Source organism: Belonocnema kinseyi, chromosome 1 (genome assembly GCF_010883055.1).
Source record: "Belonocnema kinseyi isolate 2016_QV_RU_SX_M_011 chromosome 1, B_treatae_v1, whole genome shotgun sequence".
Taxonomy (NCBI): Eukaryota; Metazoa; Arthropoda; class Insecta; order Hymenoptera; family Cynipidae; genus Belonocnema; species Belonocnema kinseyi.
The window spans coordinates 50,810,044-50,822,160 of record NC_046657.1 but is presented as its reverse complement, the minus strand read 5'-3'; positions in this window follow the sequence as shown (position 1 = coordinate 50,822,160).

Genomic DNA, 12,117 nt, shown 5'->3' with positions numbered 1-12,117 from the left:
TTTAATTGAACATTCAGATATGTTGTTAAAAATTCGTCTCTTTTTGGCAACAAAAGTTTTGTACTAAAACTATGTTAACTTTGCTGTCCACTCTATATTTGCAAATCGGTCGTATTTACTTTAAATCACTAAATTTTTTTTATACTTTTGATTAGAATTAATACTTTTTTTCATTCCTGTGAATTAAAAAAATATATATTTTTAAAAATTCTCATAGTTGTATTAAACGCTTCTCTCCTAATCGTGAAAAATAAACCAAAAATTTATTTATGGAAAATATAAACAAGATGCGATAAAATGTTTCCTGTGAATATTGATTGTCCTAATTAGATATACAAATTTGCTTCGAACTTGAAACTCTACTTTTAATTATTTTAAAAATCAACCTAAGGTTAACTGAAATTTTGTTATCTCAAAGCGTTTTGTTTATCATCTAGAAAAGTGTTGCATATATTGATTGGCTTACGAAAACTAAATCCCTTTAACCTTTTTCAAAGCTTGAAAAAACCAGTTATTAGTTTTTAGAAAATTACTTCTTCCAACAATTTTAACGAAGTTTTCGACCAAAAAGATAATTCTATAAAAAAAAAAAAAATGAATTTCCAACAAACTACATCGATTTTTTAACAAATGGTTCAATTTTGAAAACCAAAAGAATAAATTATTTGTAAAAAATGAAATAATTAAGTTTTCATTTAAAAAATGGGTGCACAACCGAAGAGGCCGTGACAAATCTCCCAAATGTCAAAGCTACCGCGAATAAGCGATGAATAACCTGAAAAGCTCCTACCAATCAGAGCACAAAAAGAAATTTGCCGCTTGAAAATTAAAAGAAACAGAATTTTAAAAAATACACCATCCCCACCATACGACTGTTTGCACAACTCGCGCTCCGATTGGTTGTAGCTTTTTCAAGGTACTCATCACTCATTTGCGGGAGCTTTGACGATTGGGAAATTTGTCACGGATTCCTACCGAAAAGCTTATGAAGCTTATAAGCTATTTACTCGCTAATTATGAAAAGTTTTTTAACCAAACTTAAAGATTCAATAAAAATCTGAATTTTTGATTTTGCATATTTTTACTCCTAAATTGACACTATCTGAAAAAATCGCGATTGAAATTTAGCAAGTGCAACAGACTCACATAAGATTCTATCATTTCTGTTTAAACAAAAATGAACAATAGTTATTTATTCTACCAACCTTATAATATCTTAAGTAATATTTCCTGAAAATTCCTACAAAAATCCCAAGAATCGACTAAATTACGGTGAGTGGAATTAAAAAAAAACAGAAAAATGTTTTTACTAAAAATTTTCTATAGGAATATTTACTTGTGAAATTAAGTTCAAAACTTGTTTGAGTAATGCCTAGAGACCAACTCTATTCAATTTCGTATTGGGTTTGTTGACGCAGATGGTTGCCTAGCCTTGGCTAACCTTGGCTAGCCTACCTACATGAGAAAATTATAACGCATTTCGTGAGCGTATATTAAAGAGAAGTTACCTTGAATTTATCACTAATCAAATTTTTCACTAGTTGGGTCAGATATGCTGCTTTGCAACAGTGCTTCCACCGATAGCCCGGATCACTACTGCGCATGCGTCCGACTGACCCTTGTCATTGGTAAGGAATATAAATTTAAGATAATATCTCTTCATTTTCCTTTCTACAAATAACGGTCCCTGCTTGGCGCATGCGTAGAAGCGCTCAAGAGTATAGGAGGGAGCACTGCTTGCATCATATATAAGCCGCGACCGAAGTAGAAGAGGGTTAGTCTTTTTTCGACCAAAATGAATTCTGCAACTATCGGCCTTTTCGCTCTTCTATGCGTGGCACTTGCCACTGCTGATAAAGAACTGTTCCCCTGCATACCCATCAGTCAGACTTGTGACCCCCAGGCGCAAGATATGAAAGACCAGTGTTGCTTCGGTGGCAACAAGAACTGCGTACTAGACTGTAAGTAAAAAATTGTGAACAACTATGTAAAAAAACTAATTGAGGCGAATTGAGAAGAATTTGCTTTCAGCAAAAAATCTTAAGGGACCTAATAAATTTGAATGTGTCAGCGCGAAAAACTTTCAGTGTCCGTTAACATATTTTTTTTTCGAAATGACCATGACCAAGAATTAAGACGAATTGACACGCATTTAATTCACGCTGGTTAAATTTTTTTGAAAGAATCTGAAAGCAGAATTTGGGCGAATTTTAACAGGTTGACTCGCTGCAACCCGCTCAAATTCGTTCTTTACTGGGAAATAGAGAAAATGTGTTCAAAGGAAAATAAAGAATAACTATTCAATACAGTGCATTTCAATCTCTGAGAACCTATCTAAGTCTACTGTAGTTAGGAATTATTTATTATGAACAGTATTTTGTTGTATTTCATATATTAGGTTCTCACCCTAATGAGAAGGTATTCGTTACATGTAAAATTTTACTTTGCCGCTTTTCATCAAATCTCCACGTTTTGAGATCACCTGAGTCAAAAAAGGATTTCTATGAAGGTGTTTATCTGTCTGTATTCTGTAGTCACGACAATTTTCGAAAAAGTGATCAGATTGGATTCTGCTTTGGCACACTTTTTTAAGGCCTAAAAAGAAAGAAAGAGTTCGTAAACGAGCTATTTAGGATCAAAATTCAAAAAGTGAGCGCGTTTTCCAAATTTTTAATAATTTTTTTTAGGATGCACAGTTTTTTATGCGTAAAAAACAATAAAAAACTTTATGTTTTGACAAACGACTCATGCTATGAAAAAAATTAATAAACACAAACTATAAAAAAATAAATAGACAAAAGTTACTCTTTCAAAAAATACTGAAAACTCATTCGAAATTTTTCATGAATAATTTATGATAGGACACGTAGTTTTTGCTTTAGTCGTAAAAAATGACATTCATGACCGAGGAGTGCGAGAGCCACCAGTCGCACATCGTAGATGCGCTCATACTCTCTTGCTAAACTCTATTAACGAAAGAGAATTCACAATCAAAAAATTACAGTGGTTGAAGTTTTTAGTCTTAATTTCAAAAGGTTTACGCAAGTATGTACGAAAATTTAAAGACCGAGCGCGTAGCGCGAAGTAAATAAATAATCGAGCGCGATGCCCAAGAGCTAACAGTCGCGCGTCCTAGGCGCTCTCAAACGTGCTAGTCAGATTTTTAAAATATTTATTTATATCTTTACATTTTTTAAAATTTTATTCATCATCTGCAATACTAATCTGACTGGGGAAAGGGTTTACCCTGACAACAATGGTTGATAGAAGGTTGGGTAAGAGAGCACAGTTCAATAGTAACTGAGTAAATTTGAAAATTAATTTTATATTTCAGACCTCACACTCTGTCCCACATTTCACTCTTTTCCCCTCCTTAAAGAATATCTGTTTTTTTTTGTTTCAAGAAATTCTCCTATTTTCTCAATTTTTCGCAGATTCATGTGAATTGAAGTGATATCACGTCAATGTACCACTTCAGAAATAGTTAACTCCGTACTTAATTAACTTTTTTGCTGAAATATCACATTATTTTTTAAGCTGATCATGTAAATATTTCATTTTTGGTCGGAATCTTTTTTTTCAATTAAAATTTCAACTATTTTGGTAGAACATTTAACAATTTCGCTGAAAATTAAACTATTTTCTTAAATTAAATAATTGCTAGACGATTAACTTTTCTTGTTGAAAGCCCGTCGCGTCTGTTATAAAACTCAAATTTTTGTGTGAAAAAATTAATGCATGTTTTTGGAAATTATTTTTTTCAAGTAAAAAATCTGTTTCGAAAATTGATTTTATTCACTGTAGTTTTTTGGATTAAAATTAATCTTATTTTTTTATAATTCCTCTTTTTGGCTGTGGATTCAACTCTTTCGTTACAAATTCGTTATTTTTGTGCATTTCAACTGAAAAGACTTATTTTTAACAAAATAATTAAGTTTTCAAGCTAAAAACCCAAATGTTAAAGAAAACAGTTGTCTTTTAATCCGGAAAAGATAAATTTTTGCCAGGAAAGTTAATTCTCAATCAAGAAAGATATATTACCAAAGTTTCAGTCTAAAAAATTAATAAAAAAATAGCAATGAAATGTCAACTAGTTTTACTAATAAAAGATTAATTAAAGAAAAATGAATTATCTAAATTTCAACTAAAGTGATAAATCATTAAAAAAGGAGAATTTTAAACAAATTAGTTTAAAATTTAACAAAATCTCGGCTGATAAAGTGCAGCCATAAATTGTCACTGATTTCGACACTTGTTCTTCGCACTCGATAATTAGATTATATAGACGGTTCTCTTAAAAAAATAAAACGATGCAAACAAACTGAAAAGGAATCGCAATCAAAAACGCTTTAATGCTAATTTGCAAGTATTGTCCTCATGAAGCAGAAACTTTTGGAAAAGTTTCTTTAACTCTTTAAAAAACTTTTTTCAAATATTAAAAAATGATCGTATTCATTTCATTTTGGTAGGAAAAATCTGCTAAATAACCTTGCCATTTATTTTGATACCCTAAAACAATGTATTAAAGGCTGACTTGATTGGACAAATTGTTTCAATTTAGCGTCGCTAAAATATTTCGATGATCACACAAATCTACAGACATACAAGAATACAGAAATACACTGACAAGATTTTATGATTTTTGAACTCTATGGGTGGCGAAACGAAAGATTCATAAAAAAACTATAGATCGAATGTTTTGAAGATTACATTATTCTCGCATGAATGAAAATGTAAAAATAAATTACGGCAAAAAAGTTCAACTTTCAGCCAAGTGTTTGAAATTTGGGGTGCCAAAGAATCTACTTTTAACTAGAAATATTTGTATCTATTATTTGAAACTACACCATTGCCAAGCTATCCACTCAAATTTAGCTAACATTATTAAAATGTATCATCAGCAAACGTACCTAATGGTACCTAAGTTTGTAAACTTGCTGGGAGTAATCTGCCCATGCAGAGAAATGAAAATTGGTGAAGGTAAAATCAAAAGTTACTAATCCTTCATTTTACCCTTACCGATCTTCATTTTTTTGCATGTGTTAATTATCCGAAGCATTTTTTACCTGAAGATTAACACATTGTATTAAATGATAAGACATACATTTAAAGAAAAATAATTTTCAGACTTTACGGAAATTCCGAGCGGCCAAAAGAGAGATAGCAAATGTCAGCCTCCGCGTGCCTAATTTAGTGGGATGCTGAGACAAGAAACTCAGGTTTTTCCAGAACTTCAGATGTCGCATAATGGGAAAATTGGAATTTATCTGTAAAAATTGTGGAATATAAAAAAGTAAACCTTAAAGAATTATAGTCATTTTACAGGCACAGTGTTCTTTTTTTAAGTTCTCTAAAAGTTTTTCAGGATTAAGGCTCTTCAAACGACTCGGGTTTTCGCCACACCCATACTAGGCCTACAAGGATGAATTGTTTGAGGTAATATTCCAATCACATAAACTGAAGAAAATTATACTGAGACACATGAGGAAAAAAACAAAATATAGTCGAAATATAGACAAAATATAGGCAAAAAAATGTTTTGAGTTTCTCTTTGAGAGGTGAACCATCAGCATCGTTTGCAAATAGTATTCAGTATTCGCCAGAAGAAAAAGCATAATAAAAAAAAGGAGTGTGTAGTTAATTTATTAGAATAATTGTAATTCCAACTTGAGAGCCAATGAGTTACGCAACTTAATTCACTGAAAACTTGATGACACCCACATATCTTATAAGACATTTCAAAACTTTACTATAATAAACCATTGTAAAAAGAGCAAGTTCTAAAAAAATATATTTTTACGATGCTACTGAGTTACTATATTTTAAAAGTGTATTAAAAAATGTCGTAAATGAATATGATTTCGATTTGCAATATGGAATTTTTGTTAAGAATTATAATTTTTAAATTCCCTTTAAATAAAAAAATACAAGTTGCTACAGATATTATCCAGAGATTTCTGATGACGATACCTGAAACTGAATAGCCTATGGAAGTTAAGAATTATATTTCCCACCTATAACCGACCATTGGTAACAATTTTTTTGTAGCCTAATCTCACAACGGAATTATTTAAAATAGACAAGTTTATTACAATCTTAACCCTTACTTGCCACATTAGGGTCCATCAAACCCCAGGCCTAAATTTGCTTAAATTTAGGTAGCTAAACGTGAGGGAAGCGGGTCTAAATAGTGATGGGATATCGATATCGAAATATCGATATTCAGAGTCGATATATTGATATTTCATATTGATATTTACAAACTGATATACCAAAGACAATATCGATATTTTGTCATAATTTCGATATCGATGTCTAATCGCTATTTTTCACTTGACAGAATGCGATTTTTAGTTAAATAGTGAGTGAAAAAACAAACAAAAACTGAATACAAGTAAACGCAAGTAGACATTATATTTTTCATTAATTATTTATCTGTGTATATTTCTTGATTTGTATTATACAAATATTTGTATGTACAGTGAAACACTTCAATAGCCCTCCTTTCTATAGCCATTCTGAGAATTGACGCCGCGCCGTAGGTAGTTATAACATGAACTGCGCGGGGGCCGCGGGGTCTGCGGTTGTCACTCACGCGAGTGCTCAAGCGTGAACAAACAATAGCGGAGCGGGCTTCAATGAGTTAGTTCACACTAACCGTCAGCCCCAAAATCGGCGCTATAAAAGAGTTTCACTGTAATAGAAGTCTCAGTGAGCACAGGATCAATCAACTTCAAACGCATACAAATGCAATATAAATTTCGACTTATATCTTACGAATTTAAAGTTTTTCATATTGCACACAATATGGTATTTACATTAATTTTACTTCGAAGAATTTTGTTCATTACTATCCTATTTTCGTGATACATATCTCTCTGCCTTGTGTTTTTATACAGTTATTGGGCTACGTTACTTTTTGGGGTGGGGCATTGCCTAAAGTTGTTAACTTAGTTTATGGACAGCCCCTTACATACAATATTCTTTTTTCAGAAGAGAACAGTAATTACATTCTAAAGTAGTTACTTCCACGCTGTTACTGCTGTCTCGCTCAAAAGACTTATTTAAAATATAGTTACTATATTCATTAAAAAACAAGAGTTCTACTTGTTTCGATTTATTATCTTACAACTATTAAAACCAATTTATTTTGTTTAATTAGACTAATCAACATTTGCAGAAATAAACAAAAGATATGGAATTTAAAACCAAAGCAACAAATTCCGAAGGTTGTGTTACAGAAGTTAACAAATAATAATGCAACACTTAGCAATGGATATTAAATTGAAATCCTATATTGTTCAAACCAAATGTTTTGGTACAAGGTTATAGAAAATGATATGTTTGTTTTGGTACAAAGTTACTTTATGTTGCAAGTTTGAGGAGAAGAATGATCATACAAAAATTAATATATTAAACTGTTTGATTGCTATAATACATTTGTTTTAATATTAATGTTTTTATACTCCAGAGTGAAAAATGAAGTTCTTAAAATATGTAATGGAAGGTTTAATATTTCTTGTCCACATCTATACGTCAATTATGACAAGCTTTTCCATTCTTGTACTGTCAGCGGTAGAACTAATCGGTGACCAATGCGATATTTTTTAATTATAATAATTAAAAGAGTGTCATCTATTGAATGCTTAGAAACATTATACATGTTTTTGATAAAGACATTTTTGGAAATGCGATTTATGACTGTGACCTTGCGCAAAGAATTAAGACTCGCTATCGCTAGAATACGAAAAAAAAGATGCAGGACAAAACCCAGTTGTGCATCTTCAATTTCCATCCAAGCAACGATGTGCCTTCTGATCGAGGAAAGAAGACAGATAGACAAAATGGGGATGTGCATCTTTTTTTATTAAATAAAATATAGAGTTTTGATAAAAACGTATGGTTCATTTGTGCACAAAATTCCAGCCTTCATTTCTTAAAATAAATATATTTTTTTAAGAAACCATTCAACTAATATTTTTTTCTAGTCATGGTATTTTAGCAGAAGACCAAGCTATAATTTTAGCCCTTAATTTTAAAAAATTTAAAAGTTATGCATTTCTTTTGTATAAAAGTTTATTTTTTTATTGTTTTTTCACATTAGCATTTTTTTAAACATCTTTAAATTAAATTTTTCGAACATTCGTTGAATTTTTTTCATTTAGAATTACGGGAAGAATAAGTTACACAAGCAAACCATTCCATGCAATATCAAGAAATCTCAATTAATTTTTTATCATATTATAATTTGCATGGTATGGCGGAGGAGCGAGGCGAAGGGTTTGCCGCATTAGATCTGTAGTTTGTTCTGTCTCCGATAGATGGCGCCACTACGTTACTTTCCTAAGTTCATATTCTTTAACATAGGACTGCACGCAGTGTGCTTGAATGACGACCCCAAAGCCAAAATCCTCCGAAAAAAGTATGCATATGCATTCAGTGCTCAAATTTTGAACTTTCGCTTATTGGTTCAAAAACATCAGAAAATAACGATACCCAAACATAAAGAACGAAGCACTCTCTTTGGTATTATATTTTTCAGCAAACTTAAGATTGTATTTTTTAAGATTGCAGTCAGTGTGCAGAGGATGATGGTATAATACTAATTTTTGAATAAGATTTTTAATGTTTTTATAAATAAACAAATATGACGAAAAAAAATGGAAATTTTTCCTATTTGACGTTCCCGATGCTTGTCAATAATAAAAAGCTCGTTGAAATCAGTTTAGTTGCATAGAGTAACATTAGTTAGGGATATTCCAATGTTAGAAAATTTACAGAAAAATTTGTTATTTACAAATTATTTGTTGAACAAATACTTTATACGATTTTCCACAAATATACGTTTTTTCAAGTTGTATTTCCCTCATGATTATAATTGCTTATATTATAAATAACGTCAATGCACAAATGCAGTAATCAGGAATTTTTTGACATAACAATTCCTTTGTTTAGATGTAAATTTTTTAAAGCAGGAAATTTGTAATCATTTTAGTAAAATTAAGAATTTGTTGATTCTTCTTATGATTTGTGTTAAGATATTTAATAAGCAAATGTATTATTAGGGCACCTGTCAACAGAAAAATTCTGTTTTGTTTCGATGTCAGACTTTAAATGTAGATCTTTATAATAAAATCGGAAATGTTCATCATGATTTTCAAAAATTTTATTAGTTTCTCAATTAAATTTAACAAATAAAAGCATTATTTGGGCATCTATCAACGGAACAACTCGTTTTTTTTTCGATGTCAGTCTTTTCAATCAATAACTTCATGATGATTCAAGCAGAATTCATAATTGGTTCAAGAAATCATTAAATTTATCAACCTACGATAACTTTCTCAAAATAGATTTGATTGGATTCTGCTTTGGCACATTTTTAAGGCCTAAAAAGAAAGAACAATTTCGTAAACCAACTATTTAGGTTCAAAATTAAAAAAGTGAGCGCATTTTCAAATGTTTTAAAATCACATTTTTTCAAGATTATCATAAAAACTTTTTTAATTTGGTTGAGAAGTTGAACATTCAAAATTTGATCGTGCCAAGAATAATGAAAAATCCAAAAATTCCATTTTTTGCAGATGGATTTCTGATTAACGTACTACACGATTTCAATTTACCATAACTGATACAGAAGTTCTAAGATATTCAAGTATATTAATGCATTAAAAAACATTCAGCTAACGAGGTTTTTCCAACAAAATTTTATACGTAATATAACACTCCTATAGATTGTGATTATTGCATTTTTTCACGGACCCCAAAACATTTCGGAACGAATATAGCCAATGTGAAGATTTAAAACCTCGCCCAAGGAAACGTTGGAAGAAATAGTTACTGTTTTACTCGTATCTTTGTTTTCCTGTTCTAAACGCAATGTTTACTGTATGAGCAACTCATTCAGATTTTTGATGAATACTAAAGATTTGGTACGTTTACGACAACAGAAAGTCTACACTGAGAAAAATATTTGCGTTTAATTTAAGAGACCTTTTCGTTAACATATTTTTTTTTAATTCAGATAATATTAAGTTTAAAATTCAAAACATTATTTTATTGCAGGCAAAACTTCATGTGTGGCTGTAATCAGTTTCGCCGATGCTTCAAATCATGATAATTTGATTTTATTGGAAAGTATAAACTAAACAAAGTATTGTGACGCTAAGTTTCTTCCTAACAGAAATCCTACCTGTAATATGTGTTGCTACTTTCAAAATACTTTGTCGCACTATTTGCAAAGAGTTAACAAAATGTGACTTAGATTCAAATATTTCAAGAATAACGAAAATGCATCTTGTGTAAGTTGAACAAAAAAAGTGATCAGATGCATTTTGATTGGTGCGAAAAAGGCTTTGTAAACCGATGCACTGAACGCACCAATATATTCGTGCTGAAAATGCAGAGTTTTCTGTGCGAAAATACTGCCCAGGACATTTTGAATCGTGGCAGCTTAAGATTCTTCGAAAGATTAAAAACAAAATCTATCGTCGTGCAGTTTAAGGTAATAATCATTTCGACCCTAGTTTATCTTTTTCGAAATTTAATCCTATTTGGGGATACACAAGAGATCTGTCTAATGATCATGAGTGTTTACGAATCGCTTCTGTTGAGGTTAAACTTAATATTTCTTTTTTTTACATTATGCTTTAATTGTGTACCTAATGAGATTATTTTTGCACCAATTTTGATTTTTATCAATAAATAATAACAAATGTATATCAAAGGCTTTCTACGAAATTTATCACAGCATTGAAACCATCGTATAGCATTGAGTTCTTCAGTTGCCGCTGATCATTCAAGGAAGAGAGAGAGAGTTGATGCAATAGCCAAAACCCTTCGTATGTACATTGTAGTGCAAAGATTTACTTTGATTTGACGTCATTATGTTCAAACCTTTCCAACAAATTTCATCTAATCTTTGTGGCAATGTGCAATAATGGATAGACAGATATTCACATACACAAATGGACTATTTTTTTTTATTTATATCCAGATGCAAACAACCAAGAACCTTTTACCATTATTACCACTGCCAGTAAAATAACGGCGCGCCGTCACGGGTGCTAAGATTCGCCGTTAGGGAGCAGCTTCATAGATTTATTATCCTGTTAAGAATTTTTTTCTCCTTCTTGAGTTTCTTCCCTTTTTTTTATCTGGTCCATAAACAATAACTTGCAGCCCGCTTTACACGCTGAAGGACCCGTAGTTGGCACGAATGTGTTAAAGAAATGCAATTCTTTCACTTTCTTAAAAAGCACGATACCTAGGACAGACCGGACCGTACCAAAAGCTAAAAAGTACATTTCGACAATTTCGTGGGTTAGTCTCTTATGTTCTTTATCCATTTAGATATTCCGCTCACAATTGATAATAACCGCCTCCCTCCCTAACTATTTCTCAAAAAGCTGCCACATTTTTCTGCTGCAAATGACTTATGGTTGGTTCTCCTGAATTTTACTTGGTGGGCAACACCAAAATCATCAATTAACGTGACGCGTTTTTTATATAGAATGATGATCATATTTATTAATATTATTCATTTCTTTTTAGTAATATATAATTTACATCTAAAAGTAATAATAGTAAATCAATTAAATTGTATGCCAACAATTAGGAGAGTGAAGTGGGAAGGTCGAAATTATTTATTCATTCGACTCAAGTCATTTAAAGTTTATTCGAAGAATTAGTGAATAGACTATTGCATTTGCCTCTGTGCTTTACATTTTATCATATTTACAAAAAACTTAATTTTATTATAGATAATCACGAGAATTTGAATCCTCTCTTTTATATTAAGATAAGTTGTTATCATCACGGCAAAATTGAGACAAAATTACATGAGGAAGTGAATGTGCCTACTTCTGAGGATGCCACGGGTAATATATTCCACTATCATATTTTGCATAGGGATATGTATTGCGTCTCACGACATCACCATCTTCAGGTTTGAGTATTTGACCAGCTGATCATGTAAGAAAAATACAGTTATTAGTGAAATTAAAGATTTCAAGAAACAATTGTGGGTCCGCATGCAATAAGGGCACATAAAATTTTTTCGTGCGAAAACGAAGTCCCCTGGAGGCTTTAGAAAAAATTTTCGAATTTTAATTTTCAAAA